This window comes from Falco cherrug, chromosome 4, assembly GCF_023634085.1.
Source record: "Falco cherrug isolate bFalChe1 chromosome 4, bFalChe1.pri, whole genome shotgun sequence".
Lineage (NCBI taxonomy): Eukaryota > Metazoa > Chordata > Aves > Falconiformes > Falconidae > Falco > Falco cherrug.
The window spans coordinates 30,981,484-31,003,950 of record NC_073700.1 but is presented as its reverse complement, the minus strand read 5'-3'; the positions used below and the strand labels follow the sequence as shown (position 1 = coordinate 31,003,950).

Genomic DNA, 22,467 nt, shown 5'->3' with positions numbered 1-22,467 from the left:
TCTGGGAGGTTTTGTGTTGTGACCAACGTGTAATTCTCTGCCCATATGCTCAGACACATCCTATCTTCCAGAACTTGCCCTGTGTCTTGCTTTTACTGGTGTTAATGGCAGCTAAAATGCGGCTGCTGCCTTGGGGGTGAGAGCAGCAGCTCCCAAAGCGGGTGATGCCGACAGGTTGGGTGGCATGGCAAGGCAGGCAGTGCTCATCCCAGCCGGGCAAATCCAGCTGGGGAAAGTCCAGGCTCTGCATCGCTTTTGATTTGTGATATCCCTTCAGCCACGCCGCAGCCCTGATGCTTGTTCAAGAGGGAGCAAAAGGTGCTTCCTCATCACTGTGCAGCATCTGAGCTTTCTGAGAGGTCTCCATCTATTTGCCAGCATGGGTTGTACTCATGAAGCTCTAAGCTCGTGCTGGATGACAGCCTGATGAAACTGCAGGTAGAAGGTAAAAAAAAAAAAAGTGATGGGGAGAGCAAGTCAGTTTATAGCAATTCCATCTGATTTAAACTAAAAGGGATTGCAATATATAAAATATTTAAATATTTCATCTGTGGAAGAGCCCTGAACGAGCTTGTACTGCATGCGTTGTGTTGTAGTGCTTGAGCAGGCATGGCAACAGGGGTGCCACCCCTGCTCGGCGTGGGCTTGTACGGGGGGAGGTGGCTGTGCCCCCTCCAGATCCAGGCTGGCTGAAGGGTTTTGATTAAAAGTGTTTTATTTTAACAGGGGATTCATTTCACCCTCTAGTCGGTGAAAATTGTCAGCGTTTTAACAGGTTGGGTCTGACTATCTAAGGGTGAGGGTCTCATTCTGCTTCTCTGCACTTACTATCTGCTGGGTGCTTGGTGACCCTGGAGGATGCTCAAAATAACCCCAAGTGAGAGCTGTGCCTGCCCAGCCTTGTGGAGAGTCACGAGGTCACTGGTGTAACTGGGAGGAGAATTTGTCCTTCTACTTTAAAAATAGCTGTATTTTCTTTAATGGCATTTTCCTTGGGGCAGCCCAGGAGCTTGCAGGAGTGTGCAGACCAGTTGAGTTGCCACCGAGTGGGAAGGGGTGCCAGGGTGCCTCAACTAATCCCATTTCTAAAACATGTTTGTCTCTAAAAATGAACCGAAGGAAGCAAAACTCTGTGGAGTTTCTTCTTCCTCCCCAAATATTTAATTTTCCTGGTTTCCTGTAACCAGGTTGAAGATGTTTCCTCTGTGGAAAATGCTCTCTGATATCGCTAAATAGGATTCTGTAATCTCCAGCAGCTAAAATGTTTAGTTAAGGTCCAAGGGTGTGTGTTGTGGTTTTTTTTTTTATCCCGATCTGTCCGTCGGTACCAAAGTGCGGGGTTTCTAGTGATGAGTGATTCAGGGCTTATCGCTGGGAAGTGCTGTGAATGCCAGATCTGCGCTTACTTGAGGAGAGAAATGCATGAATTTTTCCACATCACTGGGAGCTGAAGATTTTGCTAAAGGTGCCTCCAGCTGCAAGTAGTGAGATACGGTTCTGCCGGAGAGCTCCGAAGAGGCAGAAACTTGTGTAGAAAATTTAAATGTGGATTTCATGCCTTGGAAAGCCATCCATAAGGAGAGAGGCAGGTGCTGGCCGGCTCTCAGCCATGCAACAGGTAACTCAGGCTCCCCGATAACGAGGTTGCTGAAGCACAGACGTCGTGCCTGTCTTTAATCTGACTTTGGAGGTGTTCGTTAGGGAGCCCTGGGCTGGATGCCGCCTGCCGTGTCTTGCAGGCTGCAGCACAGCCAGGTGAGCGTGGGGACGTGCCAGCGTCTGGGGTCGGCGCTGTCCCCATCAGTGCCTCTCCATGCGCTGGTTGCACGGGATCCTGCTGGGTCAGCTGCTTCTGTCTCAGTTTTTGCATGTAAAAGCTCCATTAAAAGTTGTCACAGCCTGGGATGCAGATGGACGTGAGACAGGCTGACCGCAGCCAGGGCAGGGATGGTCGGGACAAAGCTGCCTTTCCAATTACAGCCTGGGGCAGTGCATGCTGCAGGAAAAGGAGAAGCAATAAGTAAATCGAGCTTCTGTTTGTTGTCTGTAAGGTCTGTCTGTTAGCTAATGAGGCAGACGGCTGAACCTCTTTTTAAATGATACTACCTAGCGCTTTTGTAGAGTTATAAACGGTAACTCGGTTAAACCCAAGCTCTGTATCGACAGGCGGCTGAAACCAGCACCTCCTTCTGCTGGTGATTTGATTTCGTTGTGGAGGCTGAACTGGATGTTTTGGTAACGAGGGCAGGGCCCTGCCTCAGTGAGCTCTGCCGAGCAAACCCAGTCCAGGAGAGAGCATCACCTCTGCTGTGCCCAGCCCGCTGGGGCTCGAGCCCCACAAGCATGGGGCTGAGCGCCGCCCCTGCTCGCCCACCCACGGGCCACTGTCGTGGCTGCGGTAAATGCCTGCTACCGCAGTTCATGGGGTCCCTGGCAGCCCTCTGCCCCCAGCTTCACCTGCTGCTGTGTGCTCCGCGTGCAGCATCCTGCCGGCTAACTTGCTGCTCTGCCCTCTGCCTTGTCCTCCTCCTCGCACCCCATGGAGCTGCCACGTGGTTCTGGTGCCTGGCACGTAGCTGATGTCTATTTGTAAGACAATACTTCAGCATTACTTAGTGAAAACACAGGTGGCATTGTACAGCTGGTAGCAACATTGATTGAAGTGATATTTAATCCAAGGAAAATACATGATACATAGTCTAGGATTCCTCGCTTATCCATCATATAATGCAGTTCATTGGGATTAAATATCCCTCCTGTAAAGTTGTTTGAGATCAGTGTTGTTATTTGTTTTGCAAATGATCCTGACAGGGATGCTGAGGGCTATTGATTACCAATGGTTCTTTAAAAATTACTATTATACTGCAAATTATGAACCTTGGGGGTATCTAGTTATATGATAATGGAAAAGCATTGGTGTGTAATGACACATGCATCATAATAAATTTGCTCTTCCTATATAATGGAGATTGAAAGGGACATGATTTATGACCAATTGCATTAGCTGCCTGCCATCATATGTCCAAGGTAACATGATGGAATTGCCTGGTTGTTCATCGTGGCAAGAAGTACTAATGATTAGGAAAGCAATTTAGAAAAAACTAAAGGAAAAAAAGCCCTTATTCTGAGCAAAATCTCCTCTATCTTCCCGTTTAAAATGTAAACCACTCTTCTAATTCATAAATAGCTAAAATCTCTCCATCACTCTCCCATGCTCTGCTCTAGGAGCATCCACAAAGGATTGCACAGATGAAAACCAATGCTGCCAGTCCTAGAGGAACTCCTGGGTTTGCTTGGAAAGCCTTCACAGAGCTCCTGGCCATGGCTGGGATCAAAGTGCAAGTAAGAGCCCTGAATCAGCTGGGAATGTCAATGCATTGGTGGCCTTGAAGCCAAGGGAGGACACATGTGTTGAGTTGTGCTCTCATTCCTGATGGTGAATGCGTGATAACACAACTGCTTGTCTTCCAGCCTCTCCTGGTGTTCCCCAGCTCCTTAGCTGAGGACTGAACACTTGATGTGCTTGAGAGCAGCCAAAGGGCTGCTTTTGGCTAATGGTGGCTTGAGCAGTGTCAGCAACCTTGGGCACAGTGCTGGGTGCTGTGAGCTTGCCCTGGCCCCATGCTCCGGGCACCTGAGAGCCGCTTTCAATTGCCTCTCCATCGTGGGTTGGCATGGGGGGCTGGTGGGGAGGGTTTGACGCCAGGCCTGTGATGGGTAATGTTTTCAGGATGGTGTGTGGTGTGAAGGTTAAATGGGATGCTTTTTACCATGGCCGTTCTGTACTCTTGGCATCCCGCTGCAAATACCAAATGATGGCAATGCTAATAAGCCTTTTTCTCATCACGCTGCTGATCTACAGTACAGCCCGCAGACAGTGAATTCCTGGGCCTGTGCTTCTGTATTATCATGCTCAGCAGTAGCTGAGCATGGAGAAATACATGTCCAGGAGCCAGTGCCAGCAGAACCATGTGTAAATCAAAAGGAAGGGAAAAACAGTTTCCCTTCTTCCTCCGGCACCTTCTCGGCATCTTTTGTCATGAAGTCATGTATTGCATCGAAAGTCATCAGGCTGCCAATGTGGAAAAATATCCATACTCTCCCTGAAGTGCCCATGGGCAGGAGACCTCCTCCATAGATACTGATTTATTTCCACCCTGTGTTCATTTATTTTGCTGTGCTGCAGTAGGGACACTTGCACAGTAATTTCTTTAAAGAGACTCAGTGCTTGATAACATGGCACTTCGGATGAAGGAAGGAGGAGGTGTGTGCTTGTTTAGGCATTATTCTGTGAGCTGTACGACATCTAAAGATCCAGCTCCAGCCTCCCATGAACCCCAGTAGCTTACTTGGAAATGGGATGGAGGAAGGTTGAAATAACAAAAGGGATTTTGGAGTGCACACTAGTCAGTGGAGGCTGGGTGCATCCCTGACAATGAGCAGGACTGCGCTGTTACCCACGTTATCCAGAAGAATTATTCCCCCTGCCTGAAGTAGAAATAGTGCCCTGGGATGAGGCTGCTGAGCTGTATCCTGCCAGCCTGGTTCCTCAATGGAGGCTGGGGGTGCCTGAATGTCTTCATCCCTGAGGGATGAGGAGCAAGGGCTCCTTGAGACAGCACTGTGGAAGGGATTTGCGATATAAAAACCAGCACAAAGTTCTTCTCATTGTGGAAATGCTGCCCCTTGACTTGCAATAAAGTAATTATTTATCATGCTGTTTTCTTAGCCCAAGTCCTCTGCAGGTCACCGCGTGCTCTACCTCATCTCGCAACCTGTTTGTAACTCTGCTGCAATTCAGGAGCAATCGGCAGCTACAGAGATGCTGTTTGTCGTTAGGGAAGGGCCATGGGCGGGGGGTGGGGGGCTTTGGTTTTGCAATAAAAATTAAATCCCAGGGTTTTGTCAATGCTTCAGATATGAGATTCTTCCCTTATAGCCACTTAGAGCTTTTCAGAGGAATTGCAATTTCAAGATTGTGGAGGAGGGTGAATCCAGGAGGGGAGATCACAAGGTGGGACTCGGAAATGCTGGCACAAGGGAGCTCTGAAATTCCTCAGTCCAGTTTTCTTCTTGAAGCAGGACTTTTGCCAGTGGTGTATCAGGCTGGTGTTGACTTTGTCTAGGTGAGTCTTAAAACTGCTCCTAGGATGAATGTAGATGATGGGTTGGGTGCTTAGGTCTCTGCCTCCCTGGGGGATTGGAGGTATTTGGGGGTACAGGTCACGGGTTTCATCCTGTGGCTATGTGGACCCAGTGCAAGATCCTCTGGCACTTCAGAAAGACAGGGGGAGGACCTGAGCTGGAGAAGTTTTAGGGGATGGAGGAAAGGCTGTCTCTGGCTGTTTATTTGTCTTTATCATGCCCAGCTGAAGCTGGGTTAATGTACAGAACTGGACAGGAGATGCCCTGATCAGGAGTGTGTTTGACCTCTGCAGAGATGTGCACAGATGCGAGTATGCTGGGGAACAAGGTTTTTCCCACTGTTACCTCTGTGGGTGACCTAACCTGGGTATCTCTGATCCAAGCCCTCCCAGGAGAGAGCACCCTGTTGCAAGAATAGCAAACGCTCTGCAGCCACCCAGGGAAGGCTGGAGTGGGAGGAAAAGAGCCCTTGTTTCTCTCAGCTGCACTGGGTTGGGTGGACCTAAAAGCAGCAGGTAGGAATGCCATTGGCACTGTCATTACCTTAATGTTTTGTGTCACAGTTGTAGTGGGACATTGTCACATGTATGGATTCTGGGAGGTCTTTTGATTCAGCATTGCATCGCATTTTATGACAAAAATCAATATAAAATGGTTGTCATTGGAGCGGTGTCCTTCAGCCCAGTAGCTGGCGGTGTAAGTAAGTCACCAAGTCAGCGCGCGCAGCAGCAAAGCAATGCATAATTCAAGAGGGATCTTTGAGTGACACAGGGGACGTAGGGGCTGCACAGCTGTCACTGCATTGTACAAAGCAGGTCGGTTGGAGTGAAGGTGGGGAGTCCTCCGTGTCCCGCTGAATGCCCTGGGCAGAGCCTGGCTGTCCTTAGAGGGACCAGCATCCCTGGGGTTGTGTTGCGTGAAGCTAAGCTGCAGACTGAGGCAGGATTTGCTTCTCTTTGGAAGGGTTTATCTGGAAAATGTGGATACACAAGCATTTCTGTGGTGCCTGCCATGGCCTCTCCCCAGCCTGGACCGTTGCCAGTCCTTGCACAAGCAACACCTTCCTGCCCTGGTAGCATCCCCCTTGCTGGGGGAGAATGAGATGGGCAAAGGGGGCCTCGGGGGCAATGTGGCTGTGGTTTAGACAAGCTTGTAAGAGGTTTGATGCCATCTTAGGAAAACTTTCTCCCTCTCTTGTGTGCTAGTGCTAATGTTGACTTTGAGTTTGTTATTTTCCCTGCTGTCGTAATGAAAGTCCAAGCACTACACAACTGTGGAGATCCTGACACGGGGAAGCAGCAGCCAGCATGCACCGTTTCTCTGGGAGAAGGGATCCATTCAAACAGTTCCTTTATGTCATGCTCTAATTTTGCCACTGTTGGTTTATTTTTGGTTTTGGCTTCTTTTTTTTCCACTGTATTCTTCAAACTTCCCTTTCAGGGCTTAACGGCTTAACCATTTCAAAGTTGTGCCAAGTGGAAATGTAGCATACGATTTTCTCACTAAATGTTGTGCTGATTGCTCAAATGTATTCTGGATTGTAGAAAAACTACAAAAAACTGGGCCGAAGGAGGGTGAGAATTAGCCTTCAGGTGAAGATCCAGGTCTTTGCATGCTCAGAAAGACCTGGGGAAGCAAAGAAAGTGCTCCTTGTCGCCTTCTTGCTCTGCAGCATCTCGTATTGGTGTGGCTCACAGCAGTATCGGTGGGCAGGCAGGTGCTGAAGCACAGGTCTCGGTCCTGAGGCTGGTACAGTCTTTAAACACAGGTCTTGGTCCTGGTTGTTGGTCCCAGATATCAGAATTGTGCTCCGGGCGGGTGGCTGCCTGTTCTGCTTGTCCTGCTGAGATGCTGGAGGATTCAGGGCAGAAACAGCCCTGCTCCTGGTCTCCCCTGGTGCTGATCGAGCGCCTCTGATGGGAGCAGATGCTGCTTTTGGGAGGTGAGATGAGTGTTACCTGGTCACAGGGTCACAGTCCTGTCCCATGAGAACTCCTTTGTGAAGGGTCCGTTTTGTTTGGCTCGTGCTCCCATGAGACTGTAAAGAGCTGCATTTTCCCAAGGAGGACGAGGGCAAAGAACACTTCTGGAAATGTGGACTTTTTCTTGGTAATAAAGTGGGTTATCACCATCTAATGACTGCTGTGACACAGGTCACTGTGCAAACCTGAGCTCTTGGGGTGATGATATGAGTGCAGGCTGGGACACAAGAAAACAACTTGTTGTTGCGGAGCTGGGAGACTGACGTGAGTCCTTTCCAAAGGCAAGAGTAACAGAGAGTTATTTTTCTGCCATTTCTGGCTTTTTATGGTCATTCACATTAGAAGATCTTTGAGGTTCCTCACTCGTCCTAGAAAATGCCTGTGGCTCTGAGCTGCGGAGCTGGGCTCTGGATCACGGCAGCCTCTGTTAAAGATGCTCTGAACTGGAATTTGCTCTTTCATTATAGCTCTCAGGCTTGCAGGGTGAAGTGAGGGACAGCTGATGATTATTAGCTTTAAATTTAATAATGCTTTTTATAACATTTAATCTTTCATTAATAATAACTATAATACATGCTATGTTGTATCTAGACCAAGAAATGCTCAGGTTTCTGCAGTGCTACAGCTTGGGCAGCTGGGAGCTCCATGTCGCTGTGAGCAAGGCGTTCCCCAAACCAGATCCATTCGGCAGGGGATGTGGGGAAGGGCTCGGTTTGGTTTCCACAGGTCTTGCCTGTGTAAATCCTTCCTGGTGCAGGGGACAGGCAGGGTCCTGTGCCCTGCTGGTGCTGTCTGCCTTTGAAGCATCTCCAAGTCCCCACCTGCAGCACCGACCAAGAGCTGGATGTGGCCCCGTGATTTATTTGTAATATTCCTGGGGGAAGGAGAGGGCATGTGAAGGTCTCTGGGCTGCAGGCAGGGGTGAAGAGCACAGCGCAGATGGAAACCACAGAGTGATGGTGCAGACTGGGGATGTGCAGTGAGGAGGCTGGGCAGGCACATCTGCTGCTTGAAAAACTTCTGGCTGTTTGGGGTGCAGGGAAAGGGAGGAGAGGGATTCCTCAATTTGTCTCCTCATCTCTCCCAAGTAAATCCCTACTGGCTGATGTGGTTGGCACATGCAGAACGGCTTGGCTTGATGCTTCAGTGATGGTCTCCAGCCGGTGCGATATTCTGCTCAGAGCTGGGAGATGGGGAGCATTAGGGAAGCCAGGGGGCAAAATGTCTTGCCGTGATCTTCAAGGAACAGTAATGAGGAGGACTTTCTGTTCAGATTGCAGGAAATCTCCCCCCCGCCCTTTTCAATTAATAACCATGGGAGGAAGAGGCTTTTCTAGCTTGTAGGGAAACAAAACTGAAGAAGCCGGTTGCAGTCATGTTGTTGGAGAGCGTCCGGCTCCACTTGAGTTGTTTTTCCACTATTTGGGTAAATAAGTTAAGACAATAAGGAGGACTGCTGAGATAGTTGGCAGTGCAATGAATCCCCCGGGAGATGAGGGCAATGCTGTTTATTGGTGGGGAGCTGCCTGTGCGTGAGGGGTCAGTCCTGCAGTTATGTAGAGGGAAGGGAAACAAACGGCCTGTTTTAGCACCAGATTCATTGCGAGGAGGTACGCCAGGGATCATTAGTGCCACAGCCATCATTATCTTTTGCTCGGATTAGTTTTCTCTGTTTTTCTTTTTTTTTAAGGCAAAAAATAATGGCTGGTTCCTGTTAGATCAGATATGGACAAAATAATAGCGGTATCACAAAGATTGAGGTCTGCAAGATTAAATTTGAAAGGGAGGAGGAATGATAGCTTTGGCCCTGCTTGCTGTTACACCAGCCGTACGGATAAATGACTCTGTATGCAGATAAGCAGGGCAAAAATGAAAGGGATGCTCAGGAAGAGATGGCAAGAAAAATAGGAACTAATCAGCAGATTCAACCACTGTAATAATGCAGTAAACATGGAAAATTACATTATATTAGCTCCTCTGCTTCTCATTGTATGTATTAGCCACAAAGTCATCGATAGGCAATTCACTGTAAAGATGCCGCGCTGCAGATACCGGAGCTGCCCCCTCCTGGGGGAAGGCATTTGCGATGCTGAAGGGGAAAGTTGTCTTGTGAACTGCGTAAGGAAGAAATGGTTCAAGTTGAGCTGGAGAAATGCTCGCAGCTTTCCGAGTTAAAGATCTGCTCTCGGGAAAAGGGCAGCCAGGCTGTTTGTCCCCAGCACCCAGGCAGCAGCAGTGGTACATGCTGAGGCATGGCTTCATTGCAGTTCTGGGACATTCCCCTGGTGCAGGAGAAATTGGTTTGCTGCAGAACACTTTTTTTTTTTTTTTTTTTTAAATATAGATGTATTTTTTTTACTAGTGAACTCAATTTCCATTTTTTTCAATTTCTCACAAAGAATGACAAGTAGCCACTGCAGCCTTTTCCCTTGAGTTCAAGTAAAACCAGCATGTAACATTATTTGCAAATTAGCTTCATCCCTCTGGCTCCTGGTTCAAGTAGGAACGGCTTGGTCTGGGGTCCCTCCCAAAATACCCATTTAAGCCACATAACGATTCTGACTCTCTCATGCATAGTAGATGAAAGAAGATCCGCGGTTTATTTTTAAAGCTTTGAACCCCAAACATGGTCAATCACAGAAAGAACAGATTAAAAAAAGAGAAAGTCATGATAATGAAAAGCTGTAAGAAAAGCAGCCTTCACAGTAAAATCCCTTTTCTTTGCGCTTTTTTATTAACAGCTCCAACTCTGATCAGTGCATAAATCTACCTGCAACACAGGATGTTGGAAAATTACCGAGAGACAGCAACGTCCTCCCCACTGCTTGGTGAGAAAGGAAGGATGCACCTTCAGGTATGGGCTGGTATTTTGTTTTATCCTCTGTTCCCCGTTTGCGTTGCACTAAACCTGCTTGTTGCATTGACTAGAGGGGGTGAATAAGGTGTCTGCAAGCAGGAAATTCAGAAGCGATTCTCTAAACTTGTCTCAAGGCACAGATAAGTTGTCTACCTGGGACCTGCACCCAGGCAGCTCTGGGCTCCATCTGCTCTGCCTGACAGGGTAGAGGTGGTTAACAGTGGTTTTTTGGCTTGCATTTGGTGTTGGTTTTAAGCTGCTCCTGTGGAAGTTAATTGTCCAGCTCCTCTCGATGATGGCAGGGTTAGGGCAGCGCTGGGTGCTCTGGTGACGAGGCAGCTCTGCTCTCCTCCCTGCAGCGGCATCGGAAAGCAGAGCACATGCTTGGCGATTACCCACTCCCCGGGTCAAGTCCAACATTGCATATGAAATCACCGCTTCCCCTCCACTGTACTGGTTTCTTAGGGATTGTGCGAAGGGCTGAGCAGCATGAAGCTGTGTTGGCTGCTGCTGCTGAGCAGCCTTTTTAGTGTAGGGGCAGAGCTAGACACTCCTGGGCTTTCTTAGTCCAGCCTCAATCCGTGCACTTCAAACAGGAGCCTTGTTTTAGGGCTGTGCCGAGCGCTCGGGTCTCACAACAAGCTGCTCTTGTTGCAATATGCAAAATGCAATAAAAAAAGGGCCAGCAATGAGACAAAAAGCCAGTTTTACTTTGCTTTGAAGGGGATGGGGGTTGCTTCGCCCGGTCAGGGGAGGATGGAGAGGAGCAGTGGTTCCCAGGACAGGGAAAGGGAAGGCTGCTGACTTTCTGAACATGGATTTTCTGATAGTTGCCGGACACTTTGGGCTCAACGCTGACAAGCCACTGTCCCTGAAACACTGGCCCAGCATGGCAACTGGATTATAGCCATCACATCCATTACCCTAGGGAGAAAAAAAGGTTTTCTATCCACAGAGGCCAGTTTAAAACAAGCCAGCCTTTTCCTGCATGTAAGATGATGTGCTTTCCTAAATATGTGGTCCTGGAGCAAGCAAGGACCTAAGAGCTACTTAATTCTTGGCAACTGGTCAGCACTGCCATGCTGCAGGTTGGGGTTTCTCATTTATCTGGGTTGGTTGGTTGCTTATTTTGTCCCCTGAGCGAGTGGTTTGAGGCCATAATGTGAATTAGCCAATCTATCATGTCAGTGTTTACAAAAGCAAGTCCAACGGGACTGCTTTCAGTAAAGTCCTTTCTTTTCATGGTGTCCATCACTCCAGTTTGCGTTTCCCCATCGCCGTGCTTGTGTTTGCTCCCTGCAGCAACCATCTGGGGCTTGCAGTGGGCAGATTGCTCTCACTGGGGCTGGCTTTCACCTGGGGTCTCTTAGGGGATGGCAGTGTGTGAGCACTGAGGTCCCCAGCATGTCGTGTGGGCTGCAGTAGTGGGACCTGGTATCCTGACATCTGTGCTGGAGCATGGCCATGCCGTGGGTAAATGGGGTGGAGTGAGATGTGCTGATGGTTGGAAAGGAGCTGCAGCTTTTGTTGCTTGAGTGGGTCTTTGTTTCATGGATGTGTCGGCCAGCAGTGAGGTTTCCTTGCCTATGGGAGATGCTGGGTATCTCAGAGAAGTGGCTTAGAGTTGTGACTGCTGAGGGCTCTGGGAGACGTGTTGCGTCCTGTCTGGATCTGGATTAGTTATACAGGTGCTTTTATACATATTTTGCCCAGAAAAAGGTCAGGAGGCAAAATGGGGCATAGGTGTTAAAAGGGGGGCAGATGACAGAGTGACTCTCTTGGCACAGGGTAACCATCGTGCTGAGCTTTTTGCCACTTCTGCCTTGGCCGTGGTGCTTCATCAGCACATTTCACAGTGGTGAGCTCTCCCCAGAGCTCCTCTGCAGCTAGGGCTGGTTTACGTTTCTCCCTTTAGCCTGCCTTGCACTGAAACACAGGATGCACAAGCATCAATGCCTGACATCACATGCCAAGAGATGCTGTGAAGATGGGGTTTGCTCCCTGCAACCTGCCATTCCCACCCTGCATTTCTTGGGAGAGCTCCGGCGTCCTGCCAGCCCACGGGGGAGATGCTTTTTCATCCCCTCCCGTCCTACGTGTGACCCATTGTGCTGCAGCATGTCCATGTGTGCCTCCTTCACCCCAGGGAACCCTGTGTTAGCACAGGGAAACATGGGATGATGCTGCACATTCAGTAGCTTGCTCCCCTGGAGCAAGACAAGGGCTGAGCGTAACGCCTTTTAATGTTCCTTCTCCTAATTATCCTCTTAATTACTCAATGAAATGCCCAATAAAACAAATCACTATAATTTCTATTTTATTCTGTGCCTTTCGTGGTTTACTTAAGAGTGCAGGATCCATTAAGGAGGCACTTTCTCATGAGGGAATACTTTCCAATAGATCATACTTACAAAATGGTTTTATGTTCCTATCTTGTGCTTCATCCTCGTTTTCCGTGCCAGTTTGCTAATTACCGGAGACACTGGTGGTTGGGAAGCGCTGCCTCCCTTGCTGCCCATCCCCGCCATGGTGAAGCCACAGCGCTGAGTTTGTGACATCCCCATGGCAACAGCCCGTGATGTCACTAGTGGGGATTACAACTTTGGAGCATCCAGGCGCAGGCGGCAGAGCTGGAACTCTTGGGCTTTCACATGCCTTTAAATAGAGAGGAATTAAAACGCGGGGAAGTCTTTAAGAATGCTTTAGATTTCCCTTTTTTTATCCCAAAGGAAGGAAGCCTGGTGTGACCATGGGGCTGCCACCAGCAGTCCCATCCCCCGGCCCGTAGCAAGCCCAGCTCCCTTGTGCAAACTTGGGGTTTGCTTGCGGGGCCCTGCTGTGGGATCCTGCAGTGGCCCTGCTGCGGGATCCCGTGGCCAAGGGCTGGTGCATTGGGCATGTCCCCAGTGTCCCTGGGGGCCATGGCTGTCCCCTACCCCATGCAACTCCCTCTGGCTCTGCACCTCTCAGTGATAACTGTGAACCTAAAGCAAATCTGGGGGACATAAGCCCCTGCAGCCCACCCCCCCATGCTTTACCCCCAGTCCAAACTGCTGTCTCCATTGGCTTTCTTCAGTGCCTTTTGTCTAATACTCATAGTATTAGCATAATAAGATGCTGTTCATGCACAGACAGCGAGGGAGGAAGATGAATGTGTGCACCTCTCTAGCAACAGGAAAATCACGTAATAACAACACACTATTTTGCACCTGGGGAGGAAATCCAGCTCACACGGCTGGTACCACAAACTGCGCAAGGCATTTAAACCAACGGCCCCAAAACTTACATGGGGAAGCCATCTGACTGATATTTATGTACCTTATTTAGCCAGCAGAAGCAAATCAAGCAGGTGGAAGAATCAATCTTTTTATTTTAGGTTTTCTAAGGTAGGAATAAAAATGATATTTCAAAGGCCGACGTGTCTCAGCTGAGCGGTGGTGGGGAAAAGCAGGCACCGCAGAACATACTGTCCTGTCTCCCTGTTTCTCAGATCATAACTTCTAAGCTGGATTCAATAGAAATAAATGTTCAGTAGTTCCAGTGGTGGCCTTTGGAAATGGAGCTAATGGAACAAGACAAAAAAATCGTTACAACATTTTGACAAGTGCTTAAATATTTAATGCTATGCATGGCACAGCCCGGTTGTGGGGAGCTGGGAGCACACCTGCAGGAAGCTGTGCCCTTTGTTAGCGAGAGATGGAGTCCTCCTGTGGACCAGGGCAGGGGAAATTAAGCAGATGCTGTTTGAGCTGTGCATTAATAAACAAGCCGAGGGCGGCTGTGGCTTCGGCGGCTGAAGGGCTGGGTGGTGGTTGCTGTATCGGGGACCTGTGGAGGAAGAGGAGGGTGGCCAGTTCTTGGAGGTAGCTGGTGGAGGAGAACACGTAATGCTACCCCGAGCTGAGACAGGGGAGATGAAGAGGCTGCAGTGATTAAATAGGATCTACTGAAATCCTTCCAAAGCAGGCTTAAGAATTAAGAGCCATCAATGTCACATTGAGGGTCACTCACTGCAGGATGCCTCCGGCCAGTGCCTGGCCTCCCCCTGTGCATCTGTTCAGCCCCATCCGAGCGTGAGGAAACGCATCCTTCATCTCGAAGCCCACCCGGCCATTCCCCTCTGCCGCAGAACAGCGAACCTCAGCCAGCAGAGCCTCTGAAAAGCAAACTTCTCCGGAGGGGAAGGACTGGACTGTGCATGCCGAGATTTGCTTTGAATTTGGGTCTCATTAGGAGGTTAGCAGCGGGGGAAGGTGGCGGGGAAAGGTGGCAGTGAACGAGCTGGCTGGGCTCACATCGCCACTGTGCAGAGGGCTGACGGCTGGTCCCCTGTCAGCGACAGCCATGGGGACTAATCTGAAGAGGTGTCAGCCAGCGGTCCCTGTGCATCAGGGGCAGCATGGTTTGCTTGCTCAGATCCTTCTTCCCGTGCCCACAGGACTTGCAGTGAAGCTGCTGTGCTGGGGGTGCTGGTGTGTTCTGCGCCACCCCGGGGCTGGGTCTGCCACCCAGCTCACTGCAGGTGTCTCGCTTGGAGGAGTCGTGGCCTTGAGCGATGCTCCAGGAGCACGGCTGTGCCGGGCAGACTGTGCACACTGCAACACCCCGGTCTCGGATAATACCCCTCCAACACCAACACAACAATATTGGTGGGACCAGACAGAGCCAGGATGGAGCCCATCGTGAAACCTGCAGGTGTTCCCTGTCCGGGAGCAAGCTTCCAACACTGCTCGGCTGCTTTGGTCATGCTGACCCGCACTGGAGCGGGACCCTGATTCATCTGCTGCCACTGAAAAGCCACCAGTGCCACACACCCGCATCCCTGCTGGCACTGTGAAGCAGGGCTGCCTCTCCCAGCCACATGGAGGCAGTCAGCGAAGCCCTGGAAGGACCAGGGACTCCTGCTGGAGAAGGTTGCTTTTTAGTTTTGGTGGTGTTTTTTTCTTTTTTTTTTTCCCTCTCCACCTTTCTCCTTATTTTCCACAGCTGGCAATGACTGGCCACAGCAGGGAGATTTTCACACCTCATTAGAGCCAAGTGTCCAACTCTACAGAGCTATCAACCCCAGTCAGAGCGATGTAAAAGGCAGTGCTTCCTTTAATCATCTGGGGACGCTCAGATTTGTTAGTGTGAACCCAGTGCTCCCCTACATACCGGAGAAGCAGGGGCATGGAGTGACAGGAAGATGATGCTGAGATGAGACCCATGGTGTTAAAAAATGATGTCTTCTCACCTGTGCATCAGCCCTGTGCAGACCGGGGTGATGAGGTCCTTCACCAACTGTCTCTTCCATTTTCCTCCATGGATGATTGCAGGTGGCCACGGGCCTACAGAAGGGCTGCTGTCTGCAGCTGAGACCTTGAGTGAGAGGTGATGTATAAAAATGTTCATTAGCAGGAGAAAGCCTGAACACCAGCATTTCTGGCTCACGAGGTGGAAGCATCCCTTTGTGCAAGGACCTGAGCGTTGGAGGTGTCAGAGAACTGTGGGCACTGCATCAACCTGTGGCTCCACAGATCCCCCTGGAATGAATGAGTTACATGAAATTTCAGAGCAGTGCTTCACCTCTCGCTGTCCCAGCCAGCGACCCTGACCCCAGCCAGCTGTAAAAGTGTGTCCTGAGTTTTGTGAAGTGATGCAGTTCTGTGTCTGCATCAGGAGATGAAGATCAGGTGCAAGCACCAGGAGACATACAGGCACAAAGTCCCTCCTCGCTGACTGCCGAGCCGAGCATGCACAGTGCTGCGACACGCACGCAGTGTTTTCTTCTAACTCTGTGCAACCCTGCGACCTTCTCTTGGCTGTCTCCCCGGCCTGCCACAGCCCCACGTGCCACGTACATCTCACGTGGGTATGGGAAGGACAGACGCATGAGGACCATCACAGAACTGCTGGCACACCTGACTGCAGGAAGATGGATGTCCTTCCCGAACGCCCTGGCATGCGCAGAGGTGCTTCCACCGTGTCCGTGTCTCAGAGCTTTCAATGCTTATGATTTGTCCAAGGGCAACTTTGCAAAATGTCAGTGTTTTTATCAAAATTCTCTTCAAGGTTTAATTAAAGGAACTGTTTGGGTTTTGTTTTGTTTTTTTTTTTTTTAAATGGACGATAGATTTTTTCTCTAAGAAAGCAAATGGTTTTTCAAGGAAAAAAAATGCCTGTCCCTGTGTTTTTGCTACTCTGCCACATCTTTTTGGCTAACTTGCTTTCTAAGATGACCCTGTGAGCCACTCCACGAGGAGGGTCAGCAGCCCCGTGGCCCTGTCCAGCAGGTCTGCTGGGAGAGTGGCACCACCGAGAGTGGCCGAGGCAGCGTGTGTGCACCGCGTGGCTGGGATCCACGCGTGCAAGCACCCCCACAGCCCTGTACAGACAACAGCTGGTGCCGCAGAGGAGGTCAGTGACTTGCAGACACAGTTCTGCCTACAGATCTGGCAGTGGAGGCAAAGTCTGGGAGACGTTTTGCCATTAACCTCTGAAACCTGGGAAATCTGTGCTTGTGAAGCATTTAGGTTGGCGTTATGCCCTTACTGCCGCTAATGAAGGATTGATAGGACTGAAGGCAATGGTGTAAGAGACAGCCTTGACATCCTTCTGGACTTTGATTTGATCTCTGTCTTTCATGGTCTTCCCTTTTCTTCCTGCTCATTGGTTTAAAAAGCAAGTCTTTGATGGGAGGTGGCAAAATCCCACTTCAGCGGAGTGTTTTTGGCAACAAACGTTTGCCTTTTGGAGCTGCCCTCATCTGTTGGGTAAACATGAAATTATCGTCTTTGACTGGAACTGAGCCTCTGGAGCCATGTTATTCCACTGGGGAGAGGCATTTTCACCGATTCTCAGCGTGGATTATTCTTGTGACTGACTGTAATAGTTTCTTTGGCTGTATTAGGACTTATTATGTCAGGATTTATTTCGGCATGAAGTGATTCGACATGCTGTAGTCCTGTAACTTTCCTTTGCGGGCTGGAATTTAAGAGGCCATCTCCTGCTTCCCCCACGGACACAATGGAAACAATTTCCCTGCAGCCAGACCTGTCTCCCAGGGTCAGCTTTCCCCAACTGCTTTGTAGCTGCTAAACGAGCAAGTTTCCTGCAAAAGATAGGTAAAAACTAGTTTAGGTGAAAAGTATATATATAGAAAAGCCTCCTAGGAATAGGAGGAGAGGACCATTGCTTCAGGGGAGCAATGCAGGCACTGGGAACTCCCTGGCATTAGCAGAGGGGTTAGCAGCAGAAAATGCAAGTAGGGATTAGATGTGGATTATATTGCAGAGATGCTGAAGCATCGTCAGTGCTGAGACATCTAACAAAGGGCTTAATTTCCTTAGGAAAACTGCTGGACCCAAAGCAGTCCTAGACATCACTTTTCAGGTGTGATGAGGTGGTAAGGCAATGAGTATATTAGCTAAGGCAGTGTGTTGTGGTATCTGGTACCTCTGGGAGACCTTGGTGATGCAAACTGGTGGACCGGCTCCCCAAAGCCACAGGTAATACGGGACTTTGGCAACTATTCCTCCATCAAATACTCATGCTCCACCAGATGTCAGAAGAAAAGGTTCACTTAAAACCCTTAAGTCCTCTTCAGTGCCAAGTAGAAATGAATTGGTAACACTGGTATTAAACTGCTGCTGTTTTCCTGGCTCCATTAACATCATTAAAATCATCCAGGACCTTTGGTTTATGATGTTCCTGTCTTGCTGGGATTGAGAAAGGATTCTGTTCATGATTTTTGGTCTGTTCTCAGCCAAAATAAAGACTTGTGTGTAGGAGCTGCTCTGGGCTATGCAGTCAGCCAGTCTTGAGACTTTCTTAGTTTTGAGATGTCAGCTGAACACCTCCACAGGGCAAGCACCAGCTCAGATCAAACTTTGGCATGTAGAGGGGGATGATAGAGGTGCATTGACTAGCTCATGTTGATTGAGGTGGCAGAGACATGGAAATTAGGACTTGACTTGCTGCCAAATCCCACCATGCTCAGCATAGGGCACTGGGCAGCTCTGACCTCCGCAACCTGATGTCTGGATCACGTTCTGCTTAGGCAAAAGGAGACATTTACACCCTGCTGAGCAGACTTGTCCAGTGCCCTTCACAAGCAGAGACCATGCAGGGAGGGGATGAGCCCTCTGCTCCGTAACACAGCGAGCAAGGCAGCCCTTGCGCCCCGTGTGAGGGCACCCATAGGTCCCCTGGCCAGAGCCTGGGGACGGGGAGGAGCAGGAGGCTGGCCGTCCATCTGTCCGTCCTCTCCCACCGCACCAGCCTGAGTTAGCCTCAGCTACTTTTGGCAGCCTGATTCCCTGCTCCAGCAAGTGCTGGGCTGCTGGGGAGGCAGCAGGGAGAGGAACACTCTGTTCGGCAGCTGCACATTCCATTAATTTAATGAGGATTTTTTTTTTTTTTACAAGGCAGATGGTAAAATAGCTATTTTCTGTTGTCTAATAAATACCATCAGCAAGGCAGAAAATGTGCAATCTCGCCAAGTCTTTTCTGATTCCTTGCCCTCCTGTACCGATGCGTTTCCTCGTTCTCTGCTGGTAGCCAGCGGAGTGGGGTGGTGGGATGGAAGGGAGGGATGGGACAGCGAAGGCAAGTCTGAAATTGCTGGCGGGCCCCGCGCAGTAAAATGGCAGCTTCCCCGGATTGGGCAGAGCCGCTGTGTCCTGCTGGGAGAGCTGCGCTCTGGCAGCCTTTGCCGATCCAATTCTCACTTCATCTGATTGCAGTAATAACAACTCACACAAATTTCCTGCCTCAACCTGAAATCTTCCAGCTCTGCAATGCAAATAATATAATGTGTGATGAGGAGCCCGATGACGGGGATAATAATAATAATAGTGATGATGCCTTTATTCAATGAATGAGTGAATCAAGCAAGCAAAAATAAATGGTATTCAGAGCCTCAAAATCAATGGGAAGAGAAATCAGGAGGAAGTGCAGGGGGACTTGCATCTCTGGGGGAGCGCTGTCCTTAGGAATGGTGTGAAGGAGAGATGAGCAGAGCCCTTTAGGGCTGGGCGCTCTTTGTCAGCCTGTGTTGCTCCGGGGCTCGCACCTCTCCTGTGATTATATTGCATTTGCTGAGCTCGCTGCTGCTCTGTGCCTGGTCCCAGCCTCTCTGTGATCTCTTTGGCCCCCTTGATTTACAGCTCTCATGGGCTCTCTGAATGTGTCTAAGCAGTTGGCAGGCTACAGACCTGACCTGGGGTTGGGTAATAACTTGTCTTTTGTCCCGTGCCCAGGAGGTTGGCCATAAAAAAGCTCCAGACATCAATTTTCCTCTCCACCGGGGTGGAATTGCGAAATGATGAGTTGGTCTTTGCCCTCATTTATCTCTTCTTTCCCTTTCTCCTCCTCTTTTTATCTTTCTCTTTTCTCCTTACCCTACTGCTCGTTGCTTTCTTCTTCACCCCCTTTCCACTATCTCCTCCATAATTTATCTGCCTCCCTCCCCTCTGCACATCACTGCTTCTTCTCTCTCCCCCTCTTGCCCTCTTCTGCCTCATTTTTTCCATGCGTTTCTTGCCCATCTCAAAAATTCCATGCTTTTTCTTGCTGTGCATAGCAGTTTGATATCTATGCCCATAATAGCCTGCTAATACAGTAATTCTACAAGAAACCCTTTAAAAACCTAAAGCCTTGGCAGGCAGTAAAACTCACCTTTTAACTTGGCTTCCTCTTTATCAGGGATTCATTTCAGACAGGATTTCTGTGTGCACAGCTCTGCCACTCTCTGTTAGTAAAAGAAGGATTAATTCCTGCAACAGGTGAATACGTTTCACAGCTCTGGTGAGCAGGATGTATTCCCCACTTCCCACAGGTACATGGGGGATTGAATCATCTAGCACAGTGCTGCTTTTTATTGAGCGTGTGTTAAAGGTTTGTGTTACCTACCTGTGTCTGTGCAGGGACCTCCTGGGGAATGCCCTCTTTCACCAGTGGGGCATTCCCATGAAAGCGTTGCATTATCCAAGGGGTTTTTCCTATCTCTGGAGAGATGCTGTGTGTAAGTTTGGAGCTGACAGCCTGCTCTCTCAGGTGGTACTGGCAGGGGTTGAGGTTACTAAATGCTGTACCCCAGCATCACCGGTGCCAGTGGCTGCCCTGAGCATCTCAGATGCTTGGACTCAGCTGCTGAAGCCTCCCTTGCCTCCTGTCTGTCCCACCAAGCAGTGCTTGCTCAGCTGAGGGTCTGGCACAGCTCCTGCCTGGCAATGCCCCTTCTCTGAGCTCTCAGAGTGCCATCTTTCATAAGCCTAAAGAAAAAGGACAAAGTTCTCCTGCCCTTTCCTCTCTAAACTCTTTTGATAGTGTCTGCAGCTTTGTATTGTATTCAAATATATGCAAATCTGTCAGTGGGTGAAATATGCAGAAGGCAACACTGGGAAATTGCATCTGACTTGCATCTGTGCTGGGGAGAGGCACTTGGTAAATGGAATCAGACCTTTCCTCCTTTTGCTCCAACACCTCCATCAGGACCTGCCATAGGGCAACAAGGAAAGAGCAGTGTCCTGAAGTCCTCTCTGTCTCCACTGCGATGTGGGCTTGGGGATGGGAGGGATAAAGAAACCAGGTTATTCTCCTATATTGCAAATATTGCAGAAGGAGTGATTTCTCTTGTGTCCCCAGAGTCACCCAGTCTCCCTGCTGGTCCCTAGGCATGTGGGGAATGGGCAGCACTGGGTGTGGTTTCTCTGCAGTAGTGGCTGAGGTCGTGGTGTCTTGGGGGGGACATCGAATGTGATGGCAGTAGGCAGTGAGCAGCCCTTGGAGCTGGCAGCAGGCAGTGAGTTCCTGGACTGGGGCTGCCAACTAATCCTAGGATGGAGAGCCCAGGTTTCATCATCTCTAGTGGGTTACTGAGCAATGGGGTAGGAGATGGCATGGAGTGGGGAGACATGACTTGCAGATCTTCCTGCCAGGCTGTTTTCTGGACAGCACAAATCTGGAATGATTCCCTTTGCCAGGCCGCCAGCTTTAGATGCAGGAGGTGAGGTAGGAGATAATACAGCATGTCTAGTGCCAGGTATTCAAGAATTTCTAAGTACGTTGCAAACAGGGAGCTACAGGGCAGCATTGCTCTTTCCGTTTCACACACAGGAAGGCCCCTGAATAGTGGTGGAGATTCCTGCCAAATCACCCCAGGGACCCTAATCTCTGTTTCTTATTCACAAAACTTTGGGACAGTGGTTCCCTGTGCTCCACTGGCAAAATAGTTGAAATTATTCGTCTTTTTTAAGAGAAAAGAGCCTGATCTAGCAGAGATTCCACTTTGGATTAGAGAAACCTCAAAAAATGACATTTTTCATCAGCAAAAGCTGGCCAGCCCCCCACGAGACAGGGTCTTCAGCAAATAAGATGGCCAGCGTGTGGGGAAAAGAGTCTGTGGATAGAAAAGAAAGATATCAAAAGGTTGTGGTAAGACATATTACCTTGCTAGCTGAGTTGTGAGGTGTCCTTCAAGCATTGCTAAGTACAGCAGTGGTTGCCATCTGGTCCACCTTCATCATCTTACTGATCCCTACCAAAACAGTTGTGAAGGGTCAAGGAACCCCGTTGGAGGGACGAGTGCCTGGGCAGAAACTGGCCTGAAGAAGTCTGTGGCTTACTTTATAGTTTAATGTGGTGCTGATATTCCCTTCACCAGCAGTTTCAGACCAGTGTTTCAGGGCATCCAAAGACTCTGCATCCTGATGGCCAGCAGGATCCACGTTTGAAGGGCAGCATCAAATAACTACAGCTGCTTGGACAGAGCTTGCAAAGTTGATAGAGCCAAACTCTTCTCAATAGTGGCAGCAGCCTAATGGGGGCAATGGGCACAAAAGCAGCTTGGGAGGTTCAGGTCAGGAATTTGGAAAGAGATGTACACCAAGAGTGTGATACAGCACCAGAACAGGTGGCCAGAGAGGCTGTGAGGAGATCTCCAGGACTCAGCCCCACTAAGCCATGGCTGGTCCAATGGTACAGAGATTCTTAGACATAACTCAGAGGAGAGCTCATTCGTGCATCCAAAGGACAGAGGACTGTCACTTGCCCAGCTCCTCAGTGACGTGCCTGGAAGAGACTTGCCACCCCAAACTGTTGTGTACTTGTGTGTTGAGAGAAGAGCCAGGCTTGAAATGTCAGTCAGCTCATTACAGCTGATAAGTGAGGTTTATTACAGAAAAGGAGTCTATCAATCTTCTTGCTCCTGAGGGGACTTACTCTTCAGCAGGAATGACTGGGGGATTTTAATGGAGTTAACTGAAATTTCCACTAGGGACCTAAGATGTTGGCATGTAGCTGAAGAGGAGAAAACATCTAATTTTCTTTTGGGAAAAAAATCCCTCAAAACCCAAGAAAACCAAGGGAGCTTCTGCCGCCTTGGATTCCTGCCTGAATGGAGGCTGCGTGCCTGGGATGGTGTGTGTGGTCAGTTGGGAGGTTACAGCAGATGGATTAGCACTTTCCATTTGTGGAGGACGGTCTGGATAATTTGGGAAGGAG

General features: G+C 49.5%; 1 protein-coding gene across 3 annotated transcripts in view; it reads left to right on the top strand.

Moving 5' to 3' along the window:
• The window catches only part of ELFN1 (extracellular leucine rich repeat and fibronectin type III domain containing 1), a 109,028-nt gene that overhangs the window by 13,527 nt on the left and 73,034 nt on the right, over window positions 1–22,467 (top strand). For all 3 annotated transcript variants that reach the window (XM_055709851.1, XM_055709853.1, XM_055709854.1), the window contains exon 2: window positions 9,869–9,981. The gene's annotated coding sequence lies outside the window, so the exon portion shown is untranslated. The remainder of the gene's footprint in view (window positions 1–9,868; window positions 9,982–22,467) is intronic.